Below are 10,864 nucleotides of genomic sequence, written 5' to 3'. Positions count from 1 at the left end.
TTCAAGTTGCAACGTCCCCTCATTTTTTCCCTGAAAATTTTTTATGCGTAGGCGGGTCTGGTTACCGTGAATCCAGAAATGAAGCATGAACCTCTTTTTTAAGGTATAACATTCCACCTTACCAGTTCCGGTACAAAATGTGGCCGTTTGTTGGGAGCAAAGAAAAGAAAGCTGACGCGGGTCAAGAGAAAAGATGCGCCCCGATGGGTAGGGGCAATGGATTATTAGGGAAACTTTTTTGAGTCGTGAAGAGAACAATTTCTATACTATGAATAATTGCAAAGATTGCGAGAAACAAGAACCTAATGGGCAGATAGTGCGATGGCACGTGCAGCGACGTTTCCCCAGCGGACGGCAAAGACGTTATGCCCCTTCAGATGACGCGAGGCAGGGAAGGCAAGACTTGCTGCATAGCTACGCCTCTCTTCCTTGCAGCACTAATGGTTGTAGAACGAAGTGCCAAACCCCTTTCTCTTCGCGTGACTTCGACAGCAATGATATGGCTCCGCAGAGTGCCGCCACCTGTCGCCTATGTTCTCAAGCAAAACCGCCAGTTGTTTTCTCAAAGCACGTGCAGAATCCGCGGTGTTAAAAAGAGTAAATGCGGCAAAATGCGACCCTTCACAGTTCAAGACATAACAAAGTTTTCGCCTAAGTTATATTTCGTTAGATGCTTTCAATTTCTGTGAATTAATAACTTATAGTGTTCCCCGTGATTCGTCGTGTTCCGCGAGCATCAGTTTTTTCTCAATGTTGGCCAAAAGAAATATATTACAGATGCCTTTTGGACACCACTCCTATTAGCAGAAAAGCACTCATTATCTAAGTGTTAAGAGTAACTAAAGTGCTGGTTGTTATGCTTCTTTGGTTTAATTTAGTGCATCTAGTGTAACTGCGCTTAGTTTATGATACCGCGGCTATGATCAAAGACTTAAATGAGAAACTCTTCACAAAACCTTAATTTGGCGTGAAACCAAAACCGCTGCTTGCGGTTTCTTCCCCGGCCCAAATGCTGGAACCACCGACGTCTCTGTCCGTCGGCCGGTCCGTGCTCTGACGCGGCGTAAGACGTGACGTCTTTTCCACCACACTCCATTCCATCGCTGGAAACGCCCGCCAAGGTAGGAAAGGGTGGAAGGATACCAGAAGCGTAGACCGAGGTGACGGAGAAGGAGGGGGAGGAGGACTTCGGATTTTCCCGGTTGCCGACCAGCACAAGCGCTCGTTCCGAGCGAGACCTTTGTCGAGGAATTGGAGGGAAACAACGAAGTTGACTAAGCGAGCTCTCCGACGAGCACGGGACGGCCAGGCAACCACGTCCGACCACGAGGAAGGGCCAGAAAGTAAGAGTCGACCTTCCAGGCCGGCTACCCCCCGCCTCCCCGGGCTAATCTCGACGGGGTTCCCTTGTTTCCTCCTCGCCCTTCCGAGCCGTTTCCTGCCGCCTCTCCCCCGCTTCCCCCTCACCCGCGCGATAAAAACTCGCTTTGCCGCTCCTCCGGCCAGCATTGGCGACAAGAAGCGCTTCCTCCGAGACAGGTGAGTGGCTCGAGTTGTCCTCTGGCGCGTGCTTGCCGCCCGCGATGCTGTCAGCCACCATGTGTGTACTTTTTGCGTTTATTATTTTCTTTTTACTTTCATTATTACCAGGAAGCATGTTTTGAATAATACCACGTATCAGCTGGTGACTTCTTTCCGCGCGCTAAACGAACATTGCATAGCTGAACTGAAGTCGTTTCCGATATGCTTTGGTCTCTCCAGGTCTAAAGCAATGTACTCGAATATGGGCGTTGTTGCGCGCCTATGTACGCAACCTTTCAAGTACAAAACCTTTGAAGTACAAAACCTTTAAGGCAGCTGCACGCGTGCTGTATGTCATGAAGCGTTTCATTTGAGCAAGAGCGGGTGCAAGCAAAATACTCGATTAAGCCAATGGCTGGCGCCGTAGCATTGACAGTCTTGTATACTATCTGTGAAACGGAGTATTTTCGGCCCATTTAATCTTTTTGAATTAAACTATTCAAAACTGTCTGGTTCCCATTGGAGTTGTGATTGTTAGCATTCCAACATGGATGTTCTCTACATGTATGCACTGATGGAGCAACAATGTGAATGTTCTTAGTGGAATCTAAAAGGCGCCATGTGTTCCTGGTAATGAATGGAGATTCCATTACATCCCCGGTATTCTTCGAGAAATAATGCAAAATGTGTGACCAATAAACAGGAAAACATACCATATTTTTACATATTGGTAGAAATATTGGTGCCTACATAGCAGAAGTGCAATTATTTATTTTGTCGTCGGTCTAGCTAGCTCCTTCCTTGTTATTTTAGCATTAATTCAATATTGTTAACACTGGCTTCAATATGCTTACGTAATGGTAGGTATAAAAAATAGGTTAGCCACCTTCCGCACTTATATATAAGAAATCAGAGCTTCTCTATGTCGCTCTGTTAGGTTGGATGTCAGTAATAATTATACACTGACAATCGTGGTATATTGTGCAAAACCTACGTGAAAAGAACACTGTCATACAGGGATCTAACGAGGCAGCAGTCGAGATATTTTGAAGAACAGCTGGCTGTCGGGATTCTACTTATTACTATTGCGATCTGGAAATATTTGCAGTTCTATTAGTATCCCCGTGGCCAGGCAGGAATTAATCGGGTATTCCAGTTTTTCTTGCGTCGCACGTTTAGAAAAGCCTTGAATCCAGAACAGTGAAGTAAACGCAGCCAGCGCATTGTTCGATGCTGAAATTTGTAGCCCGAGGAGGAGGAGGAGGAGAAAATTTTATTGAACATAAGAAGGCCCGAAGTCTACAGCCGTATTGTTGCGCGACCCGTGCTACGCGTTTGTTTATGCCGTTCTTGAAGACGCTGGCCTTGATAGCGTCCCTGACCTTGCGCAAATGTGTCGTCACTCGTGCTAATACCTTGGCCTCTCGTTCAGGCGGTCGTTATACGACTCAGAACGTGCCAGTATGACGACACAATCGCAGCCCAGTACACACTAATCCCCCCCACCGAGTTCCGAGTTGGATGTCTTCATTTTGAATCCAACGTGGAATCTCGGCTTGGATCACTCGCGGTTAATGACTATTCTGAGATTAGTCGCGGAGGGACGCATCTGAATGCGTCGTTGGCCGAATAGGCCCGGCCGCATACTTCACGCACCAGTTTGTTGACTTTCGCCGCGACGGCTGGGACAATAGAAGAGCGCCGACATTTTCCCCCCTCTGGGGAGACCGAAGTTTCCCCCCGAGTGTTTCGTTGCCTTGGGCAAGTCGGTGCCGGTCGCGAAGCGCGTGCGTCAGAGGTTCCCGAGAAAGTGCTGACCGAGTTCCACAACATCCCTGCGCAATTTGTAGCTGGAGGGAATCATTTGTGTCGTTGTTTTTCAACATCCGTGCTAATGTCTTGTTCGCGTGCGATGCACAGCGAAATAGAGTCGTTTCATAATGAGTGTACACGGCTCTCCGGCAGATATGTACACGTTACTGAAACGAAGCAAGTAATCACCGTCACTTCTTACTTCTTTAAAAAGTAACTAACTACGTGTCTCCTTACTCAGATCTAAAAGGAACGTGTCGACTAAGCTCGAACATAACGGGTTATTCTCCCGTTACTTCGAAGGTGTCACTTTGATGAAGCTGTAGCCGCCTCGGATATTGGTCGTCGTTAACGAATCAATGCGTTTTACCTGCTTCAGCCTGGAAAAACTGTGGCTATGCGACATACATTGTGCACATTTGTATGCTATATTTATCGTTGTTTCGTTCTGCAAATTGCAAATGTGATCTACGGCGAGAACTAGGATCGGTACTTGTGTTGTGCACGCTCCCCACCAGATGTAACTGAATACCGTTCTCGCGTTGGTTCGTACAAAAAATGACGACAATACGTGACTCGTTTCTTTTTGTAAAAATAACTAGGTCGTTTCTTTTTTAACGAAAATGGTTGCTAGGTTCGAATAGCGCGTAAGTTGTAACGAATTACGCAAAAGTCCGCTGTCAAGTCTAAAACGCCGTCGGCTTCCATGTCGCGAAAGTACACCTCCTCGCTTTGCTTATGGTGTTCTATTTTTCGATATGCCTTTTACACACCCTGCCTCCCAGCACCAAATATTACACATCCCTGAATCAAAACGTTATAAATCCCTGCATTGATATGTGGTACCCAATTGACAGAAAGATTAGTATTATATCATAATGACCATATATATTCTAACACTGAATATCGTCAGGTCTCACATACAAAGCCGTTCGGATCTTTGCAACCTAATGAAACGCTCATAGTCGGTGACAAGCCGACAGCCTAGTGGAGGCTCCTCCCACCTCTTTCCACTTTAGCAGGGAGAAGGCTGGAAGGAGGTCGCCTCCTCTCCAGCGTTGGTTCTGCTAAACTGGAAAGGGGTGGGAGGAGCCTACTCTCCGTTCTTGACCTGTCACCGACGATAGTTATCTTGCTTTCTCTACTAGTTTAAATTAGCCATCTTTGGGTGTATACATCAACGTGCAAGCTCTTTCCATGCGAATTTCTCTGTCCCCATAGCAAGTAAAGTATAGAACAAATTAATATTCTGATAAGTAGCTAAATATTCAATTGTAATAATACTGATGCAAGTGACTTGAACGTATTAGGTAACGGTGTTTAACTGATGCGGTGCAAAGGAATATACTTTGCTTCGATTCATCGCTTGAGTGAACGATCTACTTGAAATTTAGTTTGTTAGTGGTTTAGATAGGTTCCATGACACCAATTCGTTTTTACTTATAGGATGATTTAATTTTAAATCGAACACGCGTGTCGGGGTGGGTATTTTGATTTGCCTCAAAAAATATATGTAGTCACCCTACTTCCGCAATGAACAAAACAGTTCTTCAAAACTAAAAAAAATATTTATATAATTTCCTTTTACAATTTGTTTTAAAAAGAGCAAGCTGAAATGCTACACTTCGGCTGCTTGATTTTTGCACCCAGTTGTGTCAGAGGTATAAATGAGTAAACAAAAAGTATAAATATATATTTATTTATATGAAAGTATAATGCGCGGACTATCTTTAGTTTAAGTTAAACGTTTTTTGGTATAAGTGATGTCTCATTAATAGGGACGCCTTCGTTCTCCCAAAATATTGTCCAAAATGTGAGCTGTGCATATTAACGTGACCGAAATTCATCTATTTGCCCAGTTTGTCCCCGAAAATGATGTCCATCTAGCGGGGTATCTATATTACCGAGCTACATACTAAGGAAACATGACTGCAATACATGCCAGAAATAAAAAATGCTAAACATCGTACCTTTGACGTTTTCGTGACATATCTGGAGCCATATTAGGATTCATCACAAACCTTGCTTACTACATACTGCACACCACCAGTTGACTAGATGGTCTATCGACAGGTACAATATTTGTTGAAACTATTTTCGTGTGGTAATTTATATATATATATATAGATTTTTATTTTATGAAGAATATAATGCATCCGAATTGTGGACATGAAATAGCCACCTATCTTTTGGCATACTCAAAAGTGCCCATTTTTTGTTTTGTTTTTTTGTTTTTTTCTAGGAGCGACTAAACACACACCCACGGACCCGAATCGACAGAATTGTAGCTTCGCAAGTTGCTTTTACTGCTAGGTTTATTTCTGCGTAAAAAGCTAAGGGTAGTGTTCTTGCAAGTGTTTGGGGGTGACAGGGTGGCAGGAGCTGACGATGGAGAGGGAAGTTAGGAGACGAGCATCTTATTTGAATGTGCCGCTATAGAAACAAATATCTTTCCCGATCCCTCGCTCCTTGAACACAACTGTCTACGCGTGTTTGTTTGTTTGCTTGTTTGTGTTTCTTTAGGACACTTTAGTCGGGATGTATATTGTTGTTTATCTCAGCTTAGTAAACATATTATTTTTGTACGTCTAGTTTTTTCTGTATTTTTCTGCTTATGATTTTTCTCTCCCGAAGAGTGTATGACTCGATCCTAAGTGCTCTTAAAAACTATTAGACGAAATATACAATCCTGGTGTTGTAGTTAGCATGTCAGCTCCCTGCTTCAGTTCTTTTTTTCTTTTTTTTTTTCATTCTAAGTTGCTTGTTTTCATATTTCTCAATGGTTGACGTTCAGAGATTTGATCGAGTCTCCTTACGGTGGTCTACATAAAAAGAATTATAGGAGTGAACATTTTCGCCTTGTGATTCAACTCAACGTGGATATGATGAGGTCAGCACTCACAAAGGCTAATGGACATGAGCTCTTGCTTTGTTATCTCCTCTTAGAGCGAGTAGACAAAGATATTAATCGGTACAGCACGCGTAGCCAGCCACATACTGTCTGTTCTGAGTTGATATTCATTCAGTATGAAATGAGTGAATGAAGTGTTGTAATCCCCGATCGAGTCTCCGTAATGGCTTTCAGAAACATCCAATATGTCTGCCAAGTACACTTATTGCGTATGTTTTTACTACCTTGCTGCAATCATTCATAGCTGGAAATTGATCTAAACATTCGAGGTCGTTCTTGCGTTGTACTCAGTGGCCATGTTCAATACCTCTTCCTTATTAACTTACTTTTTATATGTTGGTGACATGCATGACATGCAGAGAATCACAGACGAGGCAAGCGAAAAAAAAATATTATGTATACTAATATCAAATAAACAATATCTACACCTGCTAAAGTGTCCTTACTAAAATTAGATGAAAAAACTCGTTCGTTTGATCAGAAGTGCGTGCAGGGAGGTCAGAATCTGCCCCGCGCGCCCAATAGGCGTGTGAGACACTCGCACAAACCGCGCTATGTTCGTGGTTTGTGATAGCATTTTCACTGTGCACCCCAGATATTATACAGGGCGATACTAAGCTTAGGACGCTCCGCACAGTTCTCGCATAGCTTTTGCGCGATGCGTGACATGACCGAGGTGAGCGATCATATTGTATGACGTCGCAGTGCTCTCGTTAGCACGTCCTGCCGGAGCCCAATCCTTCCAAGGATGCTGTGCTACGCGGCTCAGTGGCTATAGTATCCTAGCACCACAGTACCGACCCAGGTTCGAGCCCCGCTCGGGCTGGAACATTGTGTATAAGCTGAAAGCATGTTCCTTTCTCAGCGTGGCAATTGTTCACAGCGCTCCTTTATGGTGATTTTCTTATAAGAAAAACAACTGATAAACCGCATTTCGTGTTAAAACAAAAGAAAGCACGCTAAGCCAGGGGTGTCGGAACAGCGGAGGGGTCTTTGCTGACATTTTTTCTCTAATGATGGCCGGCCACATAACACGCTCCTCCATCTTCAGCTCATTTTACCTCCCGAACACTTGCCAGACCACTGGCCTAGCTTTAACAATTGAAAATGAGCGTGTTGGTGAATAGACACGAGTACTTGAAAGAATCAAACATCGAGGACGGGACAAAAACAAGACTTCTTTCATTGAGCAACAGCATAGAATGGCACAACATATAAAACCGCCCCTAAATATTTCCACGTTCTTAAAGAAAAAAATGCGAAAACTGCTAAAAAGTAAAGGGAATTCACTATGAATATAACAGTGTAACTCGTGTCAAACTTGGATATCGCGTCCAAGTAAGACACAAGTGTGGCTTTTTCCTGTCGTATGAGCCTTAAATGGATGTGTAAAAGGTAAATGTGAGCGACAGTCCCGGAGAGTTCAGTGTAAAACTTGCCAAAAAAGTTTGTAGAGTTCAAAGAAGGTTTTGCCAATTTCACTAAGCTGCTGTAGTCAGTCTATCGGACAAACTGGGAGATGAGTTAACCATCGACTCAGACAACACAACTCGGAAGCATCAAAGGCTTCAAATGAGTCTGTTCGCCCAATCGTCGCTCACAGCCGCACGTGCTATGACTGTACTCCTTATTTCTCTGATTCGAAGATACTGGGCAGGCACAACAAAAGATTTGGGGAAGAAATCATTGAATCATTTGCCATGGGAACTCTACAACAACAACATTTCTTTACCTTCAGCACTGACAATGACAGAGGTCGAATTTCTAGCACCAGAGATAACTAGATTACTCATAGCTTGTCGTGACGCCAGCGCTTTTTGAACTTTTATATCTATAGTTAATTATCTTTCCTTTTTAAATTTTTTTTATATTCTTTCGAGTACGTTGAAACCTTTGGGGGCTGTTTTATATTTTGTGCCATTCTATGTTGTTTCGCAATGAAAGAAGTCCTGTTTCCGTATCCGTCCTCGAAGTTCTATCATTACAAGTACTCGTATCGTGGCCTAGCTTTTTGAGCCTGAAAGCCTTGCAGTAAAGCCAATTTGCGAAACTACCATTTGGTTGAATCGGGTCTGTGGATACATAAATACATGCATTAATTGCACAAAAAGCGAGTACGTGAATTACCCAGGCCCGCAAAAGCACGTGTGTGCTTATAGGCGGGACAATGTTGCAATGGATAGAAGTAGTGTTATTACTCTTACACAAGACAACGTACCAGCATGCTTCCGGCCCCCAAAAAAGGAAGAAAACTGGTTTCATTGCAAAATTTGTTAAAGACAAAATCAAAGTTACATGTTACAAAACCCAATAAGTTACAAACTCTGTAAATTTAAAACTTTGAAAACTACCCGATGCACATACACAGAATAACGTGCCGACTTACTCCCGAGCTAAAAAAAAGAAAACAGGAGTTAAAAATCTGGTTATGCATCAAGGTTATTGCACCACTCGCTCTGGTCTCTTTAGCATTCCTAAGTGACTGCAAAATCGAAAGTTCATCTGGCCACATGGTGTAATATTGTGGAGTATAAAAAACTCGAACCCTTTTAGCGTACTTTGTAAAAACCCATGGCAGAACGAAATGTTTCTTTTTTCCTAAGGACCCTTTGGTTTTTTAGTGACTGGCTAAACATGTATTTGTAGTAATTATGTACTAATAGGGGTATAGATATGCAATCTGTCAATTGCCAAGATCCGTAGCTACCGCATCTTTAGGTCAGTTTCAAGTTCAGCAAATTAAGTTTGCTACGCGATGCTTTTTTCTATGTTTAGCAGAATAATATATATTTTGTTTTATTAATACGTGCAGAAAACGTAAACTGATTTACCGTATCGTAGCATAGGCTACCGCAGTGCCTGATATGTCTTATATCTAGTATGCGCATATGTCAGAAAACGACGGCGGTATATATAAGCAGATACCGTTCGTAGGCATCACGCCAGGTAGTCAACGTGCGCTCGTCATGAGAGATGTTCGGCGAAAGGCAAGCTTAGATAACTTGTAGATGACAGGCGTTCAGTGGTGCGCACCTGCAGTTTTTACAAGTGAAGGACTAAGTGGGCCGACATTTTTTTTTAATTTTGTGCGGGTTGTGAAAGCGCATTGTTTCTGTTTTATTGCCGTTTAAAAAACTTTCGTTGTTAGTGAACCACGTCATTATCTGGAATATGTCATTTTGAAAAGATTATGTACCTTCGAATTCGTCATTACCAGATAAAACCAAAGCATTATCGTCGGCGTACTGAAATATTCGCGAGAAAAAGTGAAGCTTCCCAATTTCATTAACGCAGATGTCGAAAAGAAGAGGTCCGAAAAATAGATCCCTGGGCAAGACCGTATCTAAGTGTCACTAACGTAATCTTAGCAACACCAATCCTTACTAGCTTCCATAGTAACCGGAGACATGGAAGTTCTTCACCAGCTTGCCTGTATTTTACCCTTTATTTACTAGCTGTTGTCGCTCTCAAAGGTAGTCAGTCAAAAGTAAATAAACGGGCCTCTGAGATCCAAGTGCTCCAATTTTGTACAAGTAACCTGTGGTCAATTGAAATATAAAAACGATTTAGCACAAAAGTGCTACGATTAATATTTCCGTGCATGCGATCGGACAGGTGTTCGAGTAAAGACTGCGCACCTGTGTTTTGGCAAATGTCGAAGCGGGAACTAAACTGTAAGTAATACTTCTAACAAAAAGACGTCATTAATTCGAAGAAACACTTTTTCATGATTTCAGATACCACAGATAAAATAGAAATGGGCCTGTATTTCGACATGTCCTTTTTGGTTCTTTTTTATAAGGATAGGTTTTACAATTGCAACTTTTAGACCGCTGAATTGCACGCTGTTGAAGAAGATGAGTTTATTATTCTCAGCAGAACATATTTAAGTTAGCTAAATTTATCCAAAATATCTCTCAAACGAATACCGTCATCTCCAGGGGCCTAGACCCATACATATTATTTATAATTAGACTTAGATCATTTTCCGTCATCTGTGGCAAATAAACTGAGTTCGCGCAACCCCCGCAGGACCGGTGGAAATATCTCTCTAACTAAACCCAGTCACTTGGAGATCCGCAGCACTTCGAACAAATACTTAATTGAAACTCTCGCATAAAGACTGTGCCCGAAGGTTTATTTCACTGCTTTGTCAATATTTTTTTTCTCTTTGTTACCAACTAGTTCGTGTGTAATATTTCCTGTTTTCCTGGGGTTTCTACCATGGCGCTCCACTTCTACAGAAAATACAAAAAAAAGGATCTCCGATTGTGCAAAAAGATAGGTTACATAATTGAGAATAATAGCCAAAAACTATAAATAAATAAAAGCAAATAAAGAAAACTCAAAGTATGGCAAAATTTAATTTTAAGGATATAAATCAGAATTGTTTAAATCACTTCGCGAAGATAAATTAAACAAAAGTTCTACCAGCCGATACCCCATAATGAGGACTAGAGGTGTACAGTGTTTAGTAAGCAATATTTGTGGTGAATCCTAAAATGCAAGGCTCCAAATATGGCACTAAAACGTGAAAGGTAAGTTGTTTAGCATTTTTTTTAAATTTAAATATAGCAAAAAAGGCTATAAAAACTGAAATTTGTATAAGCTCTCTAGGCT

General features: G+C 42.1%; 1 protein-coding gene across 2 annotated transcripts in view; it reads left to right on the top strand.

The window, feature by feature from the left end:
* The first annotated feature begins 1,152 nt into the window (after positions 1-1,152).
* The window catches only part of LOC8039636 (proclotting enzyme), a 78,970-nt gene continuing 69,258 nt past the window's right edge, over positions 1,153-10,864 (top strand). The window contains exon 1 of one of the 2 annotated variants that reach the window (XM_040500907.1): positions 1,153-1,539. The gene's annotated coding sequence lies outside the window, so the exon portion shown is untranslated. The remainder of the gene's footprint in view (positions 1,540-10,864) is intronic. The other variant, XM_029979124.3, reaches the window with a different exon arrangement.

Source organism: Ixodes scapularis, unplaced genomic scaffold (genome assembly GCF_016920785.2).
Source record: "Ixodes scapularis isolate PalLabHiFi unplaced genomic scaffold, ASM1692078v2 PGA_scaffold0__279_contigs__length_252992795, whole genome shotgun sequence".
Classification (NCBI taxonomy): domain Eukaryota; kingdom Metazoa; phylum Arthropoda; class Arachnida; order Ixodida; family Ixodidae; genus Ixodes; species Ixodes scapularis.
This window is presented reverse-complemented; position numbering and strand designations above follow the sequence as displayed.